This window comes from Saccopteryx leptura, chromosome 3 (assembly GCF_036850995.1).
Source record: "Saccopteryx leptura isolate mSacLep1 chromosome 3, mSacLep1_pri_phased_curated, whole genome shotgun sequence".
NCBI lineage: Eukaryota > Metazoa > Chordata > Mammalia > Chiroptera > Emballonuridae > Saccopteryx > Saccopteryx leptura.
This window is the reverse complement of record NC_089505.1, coordinates 78,517,198-78,530,592: the sequence shown is the minus strand read 5'-3', so window position 1 is coordinate 78,530,592 and position 13,395 is coordinate 78,517,198. Positions and strand designations below refer to the sequence as shown.

The 13,395-nt window shown below is 43.4% G+C and overlaps 2 protein-coding genes across 2 annotated transcripts in view; one reads left to right on the top strand and one right to left on the bottom strand.

The window, feature by feature from the left end:
• Positions 1-13,395, bottom strand: part of LOC136399334 (zinc finger protein 91-like) — a 944,498-nt gene that overhangs the window by 47,580 nt on the left and 883,523 nt on the right. The window lies entirely within an intron of this gene.
• LOC136399336 (zinc finger protein 420-like) overlaps positions 7,676-13,395 on the top strand; it is a 318,259-nt gene continuing 312,539 nt past the window's right edge. Inside the window, exons 1-2 of the mRNA XM_066374407.1 lie at positions 7,676-7,801; positions 11,857-12,000. The gene's annotated coding sequence lies outside the window, so the exon portion shown is untranslated. The remainder of the gene's footprint in view (positions 7,802-11,856; positions 12,001-13,395) is intronic.

Sequence of the window (13,395 nt, the reverse complement as noted above, 5' to 3'; positions counted from 1 at the left end):
CTCCTCTTCCCCTCCGAGAATGAACCAGGATCACTGACCTTCCACCACTTCGGCGCACAGTGCAGTAAGTCCCCCACCTTCCCACCCCCACCTCAGTTCTTTCCGCCAAGTATCCCTGTCCGAAACCACAGCTGCATCAGGGACTTCTTTCTGTTCCAAGTGCATGTGTGCCCATGAAGACATCCTGAGAATATCCACTTTACTTTAGCCGTCCTTGGCTAAAGCTTGAGTTTTGGGACTCCGATACTCATCTCTGACCACTCCGAGAACTGAGGGTGACCATGGGGGAAAAGGGATCCAAACCTGACTCTAAAACACCCCTGGGGGGCCTTATCTGGAATCTCTCAAACATTTATCCTTCCCTAAAAAAGAAGAAACTAATCTTTTCTGCAGGCATTACAGCTTCCCGCTGAGGTGGCTGTGGTACATTGTCCCTCTCAGGACCCGGTGGCCTTGGGAAATGCTCGGGCTGGCACAACAGCTCGAAACCTCACCCTGGGAGCCTCCCCCACTCCTCTATGTTTCTTTCCACCTCTTTGAAACCTTCCTACACTCCTGAGGAAGAACAGGCCCTCCTCAGAAAGGGTGTAGACCTTTGCAACCATGGATGGATATTTCTCGGAGATAGAATTGCCTTACCAAAAAGACAGGGCGAAACTCTCTTTTCTGATATCCACTGTTCCTTACACATAGGGCCAAAAGCTCTCTATCGGTTCTTGCAACCACTCTTTTTCTTCCCAGGCCTCCAGCAGACTATCAAAAAGGTACACGGAGCATGTGCTGTCTGTTACAAAACCTCTACACAAGGGCGACTCCACCCCTGCTTCCCTACTCATCAGCTGAGGGGGCATGTGCCAGCCAGGATTGGCAGATTGACTTCACTCATATGCACCCTTACAAAAAACTCCGTATATCTTAACTTTTGTTGACGCCTTTTCAGGATGGATAGAAGCCTTTCCCACCTCTCGAGAGATGACAGACACCGTTGCCTCCATTCTCATTGAAAACATCATCCTGTGGTTTGGACTGCTGACTACCATCCAGTCAGACAATGGCCCGGCCTTCACTGCCCAAACAGTCAGCAGGTTGCCACCTCTCTCAACATTACCTGGAAGTTCCGCATACCCGATCACCCTCAATCATCAGGTAAGGTGGAAAGAGCCCACGGCATCCTGAAGAATCAGCTAACTAAACATTCCATCAAGACCAGGTTCTCCTGGCCAAAGCTACTCCCCCCGGCACTCACCAGAATCAGAGCAACCCCGAAAACCCCACTGGACTCAGCCCCTTTGAGCTGGTTTATGGTAGACCATTCCTAATCAATCACAACTTAATGTCAATCCCCCTCCTCTTGCCACATACCTCCCCTTTCTGTCTTTACTTCGCCATCTTCTCAGGGAACATGTGGACCAGACCCTTCCTCCCATAGGGGGTCCAGATGAAACACACCCGATGGTCTCCCTCCAACCAGGAGACAGTGTTCTTCTAAGGGAGCTCCAACCTGGCTTCCTACAGCCCAGATGGACAGGACCCCATACGGTAATACTGACTACTCCTACTGCAGCTAAACTTCTAGACCAAACACCTTGGTATCATGTCTCTCGCCTCAAACTTGCTCCCATACAGGATTGCTGGGAGTCAGAACCACTGGGCCTTACTCGTCTGCAGCTCACCAAAAGACTGGGCCATGCAGACCCTCCAGTTGCTCCTGTCCCTCCCACCAGGAACCTGCCACCAGAGTGAGCTGAAGCAGGGAGCAATGCTGTTCAGTAAGACTGGCCTGATAAAAGAAGCTTCAATCTCAACTGTCTGCAAGAAAAATTAAGCAAAAATCTCTCCTACAACCTGCTTAACTCCTAATGGAAGCCACCCATTCTTACCTGGGCTGCCCCTATCCTACCTAAATCTTCTTCTAATTATTAGCGTATAACTCATATTTGCCCCGCCTTTTTAAATTCTTACAGAACCGCATCAGTCAAGTTTCTCAACTCATGGCCAAACAGATGTTCCTCGTGACACCCCTCAAAGCCACCACCTTCCGATCTCCCCCTCCCCATGATGGCCCTAATCAGCAGGAAGTAGGCAGACGAATAAACGGCACCCCTAATTAACACAAAAAGATCTGAATGTAAGATCGGTGGATAATGGGGTAGGTAATGTGGGGAACTCAGGCCGGGAACTTTGGCTAGGACCTCCCGCAACCAAGCAAGCCAAAGGAAACTTCCCAGGAGTCCTTTGGAAGAAAGTGACTGTCAGCCAGTGAGATTTCGCTACGTCAGATTAGCCCGACTTCCCTGGGGGACTTCTTTAAATTTGCCCACGCAGTTTTTCCATGTGCGATTTTCCTAACTTCCATCTTCTGGACCAGTGAATCTCATTAGAGAAACACTCTGTACAAATATTGATCGACTTATGACCTATGCAACTTATGACCATTTGACTTTACGACCACAATCACTAGCCACGACTGCTCTCACTGCTCCGCATCTGGCAGTGCAAGCGTTGCCCAGCTGGGCGAATGAGAGTGTGGACCAGCTTCCGGAAGCACTACCATCTCCACGTGGACCATTTCAATTGTTACCCCAGACTTGGTACAGCAATTTGTGTTTTGTGTCTTGGATATTTTTCATCAAACCCCTCCCAAGATGTCTACAAGAGGAGATTGTCTTTGCAAATATTAAACCAGTTGTACTGGTAATGCAGTGTTTTTACTTAAACCTGACGAATGTAAAAATAGAAACAAAATGGTGTAAAGATGATACAAATGGCATAAAATGAACAAAGAAAATAATGATATATGACAATAATGAAAGAAAATTATGATAAAATATGACTTAAAGATTTTTATAACATCATTTCACAGTACTGTACATATAGCCTTTTCAATTTATGACCAAATCGTGTTACGACCAGTCTGTTGGAACCAATCGTGGTCGTAAGTCGAGTACTAGCTGTACTAAATAAAGCCTTTACTATTCCACACTTAGTGGCTACGCCCCTTCCTTCTTTCTCGGTGGGGAAAAATACCTTACAATAGGGACAGACAGACAGGAAGGGAGAGAGATGAGAAGCATCATTTCTTCACTGTGGCACCTTAGTTCATTGATTGCTTTCTCATATGTGCCTTGACCAGGGGGTTACAGCAGACTAAGTGACCCCTTGTAAAGCCAGAGACCTTGGGCTCAAGGTGGTGAGCCTTGCTCAAACCAGATGAGCCTGCACTCAAGCCAGGGATCTTGGGCTTTCCAACTGGGTCTTCGGCATCCCAGTCAAACGCTCTATCCACTGCGCCAACGCGTGGTCAGGTTGGAATAACTTTATACTTTGTTATGTATATAAATAGTATTCTTAATAGTTATACAGAAGGCAACACTTCTCACTTCCCTTTGGCAACCTTCTAAGAAGGCTTAAGTGAAGGGCGAGAACACACTACTGAGGTGTGTGGATTTTAAAAGTGTCAGTATGCCCTGTTTTTTTTTCTTTTTTCTGAGATTTACTGTCTGGAAAGGGAAGTGAGATATTTTCTACTTTGAAATTTTATTATTATCCTTTTGAATAGAATTTTTAATAAGAACATGAAAGCTGGTGCATATCATAATAAACAAAATAAAAAATAAAAACAAAGTCAAACAAAAAGATATTTATAAACTAAATCCTCCAGAAGGAGGGACAGAGACAGTCATCTTGTTTCACACCAACTGGTGCCGCAGACAGCATTTCCAAGGTCCAGATGACATAAAAGCTAAAGGGCAGAGACAGAGAATCCCCAGGGTGTATAGAACAGCAAACATTTTAGACAGACAGAGGAGAGGTCTCAACCTGAGATTGTCTACGTAGAAAAGAGGCAACTGCAGTGCAGACACAAGCATGACACACAAATAAAACCGGATTAAACCAAATAGCAGAGTTGCAGTCTGGCCCTTCACGCAGGAGAGAATGAGCACATAGCACAAAAATTAACGTGGCAAGACCTTACCGAATACAGAAACAAGTTCTGGATATACAATTGCATTCTATTAAAAGTTAAATGAGTGTCCCTTATATATTCTAATTTTAAAGCAACAAAGCTCATACTATGTAGTCACAGGAATGAGACTATTGCATAGAGTATATACAGTTAGAACAGTATATTTAAATGCATTGATTTAGTTTAATTTTTGAGTCATTATTTTCTCATTTTGAGAAGAATTTGATAGGTTGAGCAGGACTGACAGAGAGAATCTATAGTGAAAGGTGCAGAAGGCCCGCACATAGGGAATTTCTGACCATTTTCCATTGCAGTGACAGAGGTTAGTGAGGTTTTATAAGGTTTTGAAACTAAAAGTGTCATTATCCAGCCATTAAGAATAATTGTCTAGTTTATACAAAGGCCAAACTGTTGCCAAAAAAAAAAAAAAAAAAGGATTTTTGCTTGATTTCTTTTTTAAGGTGAGATGATTTATATTTTTGAAGAGATAGCCTAAGGCAGTGGATTCTGGAGGTGTGGAGTGTGCGTTGCCCACAGTGAGAGGAGGAAGAGAAGGGCAGCAAGGGCAGGGGGAGTGACTTAACTACAATCTCTGAGAGTGACTTTCTATTGACAGGCGTCCCTATCAGTAGCTGAGCCACCCTGAGTGAGTGAGAGGAGTCCCTTACATCAGGCACCCCGAGTCTAAGGGATGCTAACTTGAGAGGGTCTCCAGGCCTAGCTGGGGACTTTTGAAGTGAGTCGAGGGCCAAAGCGAAGCGAAAGTGAGTGGAGTTGACAGACCCAGTGAGAGGGATCAGAGAGTCACTCACCAGAATGGATGACCAGTTGGACGAAGAAGTCAGCAATGGAGAAGAGAACCTCCCAATGTCTGGCATCCTTGGCTGGCTCAGGAGGGTCACCGGGAAGAGAACCGGCACAGGTCAGCCCTGCAACCCCGAGCAGAGTTCAGATGTAAATCTGAAACCAGCTGTCACTGCCCACCGCTCTATGTGTTGCAAGCTCAGGGTAGTTGGGGGTCAACAGCGCTGCTCCAATCCTGCCCCTAAGAGACTCTCCCAGGTTTGGGCACCAAATGTTAGCTAGGCCGAAGCGAGGACACCTAGGCCTGATGAGTTTTATAAGTTTATTTCTGCATCCGTTAAACAGCTGGGATGAAACCCTAGAGGCATCAGCACAGAGCTGTAAGGAGCAGGTGTCTGAAACAGGATTTCTTGTAAGCATTTTCTGGCATGGGGTTGGGTGCACTTAGACCTGCTCAGATTTGCATATCTTGGTTTGTTGCCTTGATCATAGACTGTCTCTATCCCTTTTTTAAAAAAGGTTTTATTTATTCACTTTAGAGATGAGAGAGAGAGAGAGAGAGAGAGAAGGGGGAGGAGGAAGCATTAACTACCATATGTGCCTTGACCAGATAAGCCCAGGGTTTCAAACTGGCAACCTCAGAATTCACAGGTAAAGCCTTTATCCACTGCCTTTTTATTGCATTTGTTTTATATTGGAAAAACAAAACAAAAACAACAACCAGAAGGACATATGTCCAAATTTTGCACCAATTCATTCGTTTTTTCTCTCTTGTAAATATGTTCATTTCCCTCCTTTGTAAATATACGAGCAACAAAACTTGCCAAAACAAAATGAATTTTTGACTTTATTGACTATTTCCAAATGATTTGAGTTTCATGAGGTGTTCCAGCAGCCCTGTATGTATTTGCTTGTGAACACGAGTGTGCACACTGAAATGTCTTTCATGTCAATATGGCTGAGGGAAATACTACACAGCACTGTATGCTCCATAATCTGAATTCCACAGATCCCAAATCCTGTTACCAACATAATAGAGTTTTAAAAAGATATTTTGGAACCTACGCATAGAATGATTTGACAAACGCATTACATTAAACTTTCAGTCCCTTCAAAATCAACTATAGCAATGAAAACAATTATGTATAATATAAATATAATCAAAGTAAAAATCTGTTAGAATTGTTTCTTAGTTTTCACTTCTGAAGAAAATTTCTCCTGGTATCAAACACAACATTTACAATAAAGACAGGAAAGTTTTGATTCATTCTTCATAATTAAGCAAATAAAACAGTTATACTATATAATTAGAGAAAATGCAAGTATAATCGATTTGGAAAGACTTTTGGCAAGATGAATTTTCACAGAACATCAGGAATACACCCTGGGAAAAATAATAAAATAGAATGAATATATTGATGTATTTAATTAAGACTCCAATGCATTATTAAAAAACATTATTAAATGCCAGACAATAGACCCTGGCTAGTAGTCTCAGCAGTAGAGTGTCGGCACAGCATGTGGAAGTCCCGGGTTGGATTCCCAATCAGGGTACACAGGAGAAGTGAACATCTGCATTTCCACCCCCGCCCCCTCTCTTCTCCTGCTGCCATGGCTCAAATGGTTCAAGCAAGTTGGACACGGGTGCTAAGGATTGCTCCAGGGCTTTCCTCAGGCGCTAAAATGGCTCAGTTGCCGAGCAACGCAGTAAAAGACCCAGATGGGATGGGCACAGCATTGCCTGGTAAGGGGCTTTCTGGGTGAATCCCAGTCAAGGCTCTTGCAGGAGTCTCTCTGCTTCCCCAGCTTTCAGGTAGTAGTAGTAGTAATAATAATAATAATAATAATAATAATACATCAGGCAATATACACTTAAGAGTAATCTTTTTTAAAATGAGATTTCAATTTAAATGTTTTTATTCAGTTTAGAGGTGGGGGGAGACGAACATTCACTTCTTGTTCCACTTATTCATATACAGGTATTCATTGTTCATTCTTGCCCACAGCCTTGGCATATTGGGAGGCTTCTCTAAGCCAGTGAGCAATTAGTCCAAAGCCATCTAAGAAAAATCTTACAGCCTGACCAAGCTGTTGACCAGTGGGTAGAGCATTGAGCTGGGATACTGAGGACCCAGCTTCAAAACCAGCAGCTTGAGCACAGGATCTCTGGCTTGAATGTGGTTTCATAGACATGACTCCAAGGTCAGGGGCTTGAGGCCAAGGTTGCTAGCTTGAGCAAGGGGTCATGGGCTCAGTTGGAGCCCGCCCCCTCATCCCAATTTTTGCCCCATCCCCATAAAAGCACATATAAGAAAGCAGTCAATGAATAACTAAAGTGTACAACTACCAGTTGCTGCTTCTCATCTTTTTCCTTTCCCGTCTGTTCCTTTTACTGTCTCTCTTGGTGAAAAAAAGAAAAGAAAATCTTACAGTTTGTGTGTCAAAGTTGTTATGCAACATTTAATCCCTGAGGTGTCATAATAATCTTGAAAGTTAGTTTTTATTGATTGATATTTAAGAGGGCATGGTGGGGCAGAGAGAAAGAGAAACGCAGATTTTTTCGTTCCATGCAGTTATGCATTCATTGCTTCCTTCTTGTACGAGCTCCATCCCACAGCCCTTAGTGGATCAGGAGGACAGTAACAAACTGAGCAACCCAGACAGGGCCTCGTCATAATATTAACTTTGGGGAAAAACTCTTACGCATTTTATTACCTTAGTCAAATTCCAAGCCCTATAAAAAATTGTAACCGCCTAGAAAGGGAAAGGGAAGCCACGATTGAGGCGATTTGGCCTCAGTATTAACATCCCCCCCGCCCACTGAGGGAAGTGGTAAATCAGCCGGGTTTTTGAGGCGATGATCACGCGCAGTTTTCTACAAACCGGAAGGCGCTGTAGATTTGCGAAGTCCCGCGATGTCTGCTGATGTTCAAACCGGATTAAACCTGACCCTCCCCATCCCTATCCCTACACGCGGGGAGACTGAGGGTCGTTGCGGATGCCGAGAGCCCCGCTGCCGAGCCCCCAGCGGTGAGTGCGGAGTCCCGGTGAGAGGCCCCGAGCCTGCCCGCTTCGCTGCCGGGCGGGGACTCTGTGTCGGTTTCCGGGGAAACTTTGAAGCTCCCCCCCGCCCGTGTCCCCCCACCGTTGGACGTTGGGACCACCCCATGCGCGGAGTTTCCTGCCTTGGTCCCGAGAGTGCACCCCACCTCCCCCGCGCTGTTTAAAGTCCCAGGAGACGGAAGCGGGCGCTGGAGACGGACAGTGTGCGCCCCTTCCCCCTCCCGGCCTCTCTCGGCCCGTAGAGCCCGGACTGCCCCCCACTTCCGGCCTGGGGACCTGCGGACCCCCTCCTGAGACCCCACCCCATTTATTAAGAGGCCGGAGTCCAGGAAGAGCACACTCTCCTTGGGGCGGAGATTCGGGGCGAGAACGCGGGGTCCCCAGAAGAGCCCCCGGCCCCGCACGGGGAGGGCTGTGTGGGAGCGGCGACAGCGAAGGGGCCTTGGGGACGCGCAGAGCGGGGCTGGGAGGGGTCGGGACGGAGAGAGACACGGGAGGGGAGGAGAGGTCAGTGAGGGGCCATAAAGAGACGGCAACGTGGGCGTGCGGGGGGACTGGACCGCGACGGGGAGAGTCACAGTAACCGGGGAGAGGAGCGCGAGGGGGAGAAAGGGGAGAAACCCCGAGGAGAGGGAGGGGCTTGCAGAGAAATACACGGGGGGAGAGGGGGGGAGGGAATGTGTGCAGAAGTGCGGGAGAAAGTAATTTTTTTAACCCAATGTATTTATCTCTTTTATTACACACCTCACATTTAATTCATTTCTAAAAAAAACCTAGTGAGATAATTTAGTCTGTTGACTATGCTTTCTTGCAGAAGCTATTGTTTTAAAATAAATTGATGATATCTCAGAACTACAGCCAATAATGGTTTTATTATTCCTTCCTTACATGAGAAGCAAGGAGGCAGAAAGACAGTATTGCATGCGCCCCCACCGGGATCCACCTAGCAAGCCCACTAGGGGTGTTCTTGCCATCTGGGACTGTTGCTCGGCAGTGGAACTATTTTAGCACCAGAGGTTATGCCATAGAGCCATCCTCATAGCCTGGGGCCACCTTGCTTTAATAAATCCATAGCTTCCTGAGGGGAAAAGATAGAGTGAAGGCAGAGGGGGAAGGGGTGAAGAAGCAAATGGCTGTTTAGCCTGAGTGCTCACACCAGGAATTGAACCCAGGTCTTGCACATACCAAGCCCATGCTCTACTGCTGAGCCAACTGGCCAAGGCCATAACCAGAGGTTATAATTTTTTGCTCAATGTAAGTCAGTCTCAACTTTTTAAATCTTTATCCTAGAAGTCGTTGCATTTGAAAAGATTCCATATCTTTTTCCTTTTAAGTATATTGTGTCAAGTTTACATTCTGAGCCCTGCAGACCTGAGGAACCACAACTTCAAGTGGAGCCCTCATCCCCAAGGGATCTCCATGCTTATTAAAGCTAAACCATTCTCCTGTGGGCTCTTATTAGACGGCTGGGTTTTTAAGAAAGAACATCACCTGCACCATCTCCCTCAAACTTGGAGAGCTGCTCTGGATGGAGCACCATTGTTCTTTTGTTTAATTCAGTGTTTCCCAACCTTTTTTGTGCCATGCCCCACCTTAACCTTTCTAAAATTTTGATGTCCCCCCCTATGTAACATACATAATTTTTAACATTAAAAAATTGATTTGTTCACTTAATAAACATAAATGATAGGTTCTAGGAAGAAATCACTATGAAATTGTTAACAAAACACAGTAAGTAAAATTTCAAAACATATAATGAAAAACAAATTTAAATTCCAAATAATTTTAATACAGATTTTTCTATATTAATTTATTATTTTAATTTAGTGTGATCCTTGTGCTTGATGCTTGCTGCACCGAGATTTTATATTAGGTTCCAATTTGGTTAGCTTTAGTCTCAAGTCTCCACGTTGTGTTATATCCAGCCGATTTCTTTTTTTTACCAGTAAATCATTTACAGCACTAAATCCACATTCAGCTAAAAATGAAGATGGAAACGGTAGCAATAGTTTTCTTGCACATTTGGTTGAGTTTGGGTATTTGATTTCTGTTTCCTCACAAAGCCATGCCATCGCTCCTTTGATATTAAATAAAGCTTTAACTGACTCATCAATTTGCAATTCTGTGAGTTCTTCTTGATACTGCATATTTGATATATCAGACAAATCCACTAACATTGGCTGCATCATCCATGTTGGGAAATCAATTTGTTTTAAATCAGAAAATCTTTCTTTTAAATCAGCCAATAGAATATTCAAATGATTGACAATAACAAGTAAAGCGGTATCAGTTACTTCACATTTTTGGAGCCAATGAAACTGTTTAAAGTTTTGTTGTTAATATGTTTCTGACATAACTCAATATTGGTAATGAAACCAAATATCTTTGCTTTTGCATCGACAAGAGTTTTATTTGTTCCTTGAAGTTGCTTATTTAATATATTTAGTTTTTCAAAGATAGCGGCTAAATAACTCACAAATGCTTTACCATCTATTGTTAACAGATACTTCATTTCAGGTTTGTCGCTTAAAAAATCACTAAGAGTATCAAATAGTTCCATAAATCTTTTCAAACAGTTTCTTTTAGATAGCCATCTTACTTCAGTATGAAGTAAAAGTCTCACATGGTCTTCATTTTGTTCTTCACAAAATAGCTTGAAAAGACACATTTGGCACTAGCTTTAATAGCATTAACACACTTTATTACTGTATGTAATACTTCATTCAGAACAGGCGAGATGTTTTTAGCTACCAAGTATTCCCTATGAATAACACAATACACAAGAATCATTTCTGGATTCGCATCTTTCATCAATTTTCTCCGTTGTCTTTTTTTTTTTTTTTGTCTTTGTTTTTTTCTATTTTTTTTTAAATTTTTTATTTTTATTGAATCAAAGGGGAGGCAGGAGGATAAGGGTAAGACAGAAGCATTGATCAGTTTCTGTGTGTTCCCCAGCCAAGGACTGAACCAGCCACCTCTGCATTGCAAGACAATGTTCCAGCCAAGCGAGCCATTCAGCCAGGATCTTTCATCAATTTTAAGCAGCCATTTTTCTTGCCCATCATATTGGGAGCACCATCTGCAGCACAAGATGTTATATTTTTCATTGGTATATCATTGACATCTAAGTAGTTTTTTAGCTTATTATATATATCTTTGGAGGTAGTGGTGCTTTCTAATCTTTTACAGAACAACATTTCTTCAGCAAAATGTCCTTTATCAATATATCTTACGTAAGTTATCAATACTGCCTCACTGTCTCTCAAAGTTGATTCATCCATTTGCAAGGAGAATTTTCTTGTTTTCAGCTTTTCAATAAGTTGTTTTTCAGTATCCTCACTCATTTCGTCTATTCTTCTGCTAACAGAATTGTTACTGAGTGGCATAGCTTTTACATCTTTGTCATCTTTTTTTTTGTTTGTTTGTTTGTTTGTTTTTCATTTTTCTGAAGCTGGAAACAGGGAGAGACAGTCAGACAGACTCCCGCATGCGCCCGACCGGGATCCACCCGGCATGCCCACCATGGGGCGACGCTCTGCCCACCAGGGGGCGATGCTCTGCCCATCCTGGGCGTCGCCATGTTGCGACCAGAGCCAGTCTAGCGCCTGAGGCAGAGGCCACAGAGCCATCCCCAGCGCCCGGGCCATCTTTGCTCCAATGGAGCCTTGGCTGCGGGAGGGGAAGAGAGAGACAGAGAGGAAGGCGCGGCGGAGGGGTGGAGAAGCAAATGGGCGCTTCTCCTGTGTGCCCTGGCCGGGAATCGAACCCGGGTCCTCTGCACGCTAGGCCGACGCTCTACCGCTGAGCCAACCGGCCAGGGCTGTCATCTTTTTTAAGAACCATTTTAAGAAATGCTGATATTGATGGTTTTATTAAATTCTCTCCTATAGTGTGATTTTCTCCAGTTTTAGTGATGAATAAAGAAATTTGATAACTAGCCTCAAGAACACGATTATTAGTTGAAGTATGAGCAGTAAATAGAGACTTTAATGTTGTTCTTTTTTCAAAATTTTTCTTTAAAGTTTTAAAGTAACTCAAATCTGAATTAATATGAGCACTATGTTTCGCCTTCAAATGCGCCTCAAGACGACCTCGTTTCATTGATTCGTTGGTCAAGCATTGCTGGCATAAAAGACAAAAATGAATCCGCTCATCGTGAACAGCGGGTATGAACCCAAATTTTAAATATTCCTCTGAATATTGACGAGTTTTTTTCTTGCTTGCACCACTCATTTTACTATGGGCTATAAGAAACAAAAATAAGATCAATTAAAAACTAATATTAAAATATGTGTTAAAATATATTCAATGTGACATAGAGTAAACGTATACTAAAAATTCATATTTACTTAATTGTATATAACACATTTACTACACTACCACCGCAAATCAAAAGGTATCTATATTTTTTCCACTTGACAAAATTTTCTGGAAAGTTATGCTTCTAAAATTAAAATTGTCATGCATGCACTATTAAAGCCCCAATAATATTTAAAAATATTATTGCTTTCTAGCACCGATGCAAGAAGTACTTAATAAAGAGTTTAATATTGATAAAAATAAAATCAAATACTTACCAATTATATCTATACAATATATATATGCATATTTATTAAATCAACGAGCTTTTACAACAGTTTTGACTGACACTTATTTCAAATTAACACCAACTGAATGATGTGAAACACTACAGAAGTTGCGATGGGCCAATTAGGTGAGAATAACTGCGTTGTTTAGCGAGTTTTTAAAACGTCCGGGGTTCCCCGCGGCAGACGGCATGCTCCGCGTTGAACCCAGGACGAAGTTTACTTGACGACGCCAATCACCCAGTTGATATTTTGGTCTCGTCAAATGAAATTATACTTAATAATTATTTACCGCAATTATTTAAGAATTTCATTTTTTGTTAAATTTGGCACTGATATCTAGCATTGCATTTAAATGGCCTGGAGCAAAAGAGTTAAAGTCCTGTCGAGTCCATTTTCAAATTGCCCCCCTTAACTATCGAATTGCCCCCCTGTGGGGCGTGGGCCCCACGTTGGGAAACACCGGTTTAATTATTTATTCAATTTAGAGAGTAGCTAGGGCTAGAGAGAGAGAGAAGGGAGGGAGGAGCAGGAAGCATCAACTCCCATATGTGCCTTGATCAGGCAAGCCCAGGGTTTTTTGTTTTGTTTTGTTTTTCTTTCTAGAGTCAGTGTGAGTAATAGACAGGAACAGACAGAAATGGAGAGATGAGAAGCATCAATCATTAGTTTTTTTGTTGCGCGTTGTGACACTTTGGTTCATTGATTGCTTTCTCATATGTGCCGTGACCGCAGGCCTTTAGCAGACCGAGTAACTCCTTGCTTGAGCCAGCGACCTTGGGTCCAAGCTGGTTAGCTTTGCTCAAACCAGATGAACCTGCGCTCAAGCTGGCGACCTCGGGGTCTCGAACCTGGGTCCTCCACATCCCAGTCCGACGCTCTATCCACTTCGCCCCTGTCTGGTCAGGAAAGCCCAGGGTTTTGAACCAGTGACCTCAGTGTTCCAGGTGGACAATTTATCCACTGTGCCACCGC